Consider the following 1,047-nt stretch of genomic DNA (forward strand, 5'->3'; position numbering starts at 1 on the left):
AATCGGTTGCCTTCAGTATGAATCTTGACCAGGGATCAAACCTCGCAACCTGAAAACCTTTGTGTGTACTGAACAATGCTCCAACCAACTGAGCCACACCAACCAGGGCTATGCATTGTTAACTGTGGAAAATAAAATCTAGAGTCACACTCTAGATTTTAATGACCCAAACCATATGAAGCAATCCTATTAACAAAAAGGAGGGGGCAAGCAGAAACAGTAGATATTGATATTGGTTGTCTGTTTTAGAGTGGGGGTGTGGATAGAAAACAAAAGGGAGAAGAGGGTACATTGCCTACTCTAGGTGCATGGACACCAAAAGTCTTATTACAGGAAATACTCTAACTATCCCTGAACTCTGGAGTGTCACTCAGGAAGGGCCTTCTGCCTGGCCAGAGTGGCTCAGTGGTTGAGCATGGACCTATTGATTCCGGCCAGGGCACATACCAAGGTTTCAGGCTCAATCCCCAATAGGGGGCATGCAGGAGACCACTGATGGATGATTCTCTCTCATCATTGATGTTTCTATCTCTCTCTTACTCTCCCTTCCTCTCTCTGAAATAAATAAAAAACATATTTAGCCCTACCCAGTTTGGTTCAGGGCATAGAGTGTCAGCCGTCAGACTGAAAGGTCCCAGCTTTGATTTCAGTCAAGGGCACATACCTCAGTTGTAGGCTCAATCCAGGCCCCAGTTGGGGCACCTGTGGGAGGCAACCAATCCACGTGTCTCTGTCGCATAGATGTTCCTCTTTCTCTGTCTCTCCCCCTCTCATTCATTCTCTCTAAAACTCAATGGAAAAATATCCCCAGGTGAGGATTAACAAAATAAGTAAATAAATAAAAATTTATTTAAAAACGTATTTTTAAAATATTTCTTAAAAAAGAAGAAGGGCCTTCTATGGCCCAAAATGATAACCCCAATGCTCCTTTAGCAAGCAGACCTGGTAGGTGAAGAGAAAGTGGGTACAATCACCCAAGGACACCAGGCACTGCCAACAAGAAAAAGGATTGAAACCCAGGACCCCTTCAGAAAATACTATTCAATA

Source organism: Myotis davidii, unplaced genomic scaffold (genome assembly GCF_000327345.1).
Source record: "Myotis davidii unplaced genomic scaffold, ASM32734v1 scaffold4139, whole genome shotgun sequence".
NCBI classification, from domain to species: Eukaryota; Metazoa; Chordata; class Mammalia; order Chiroptera; family Vespertilionidae; genus Myotis; species Myotis davidii.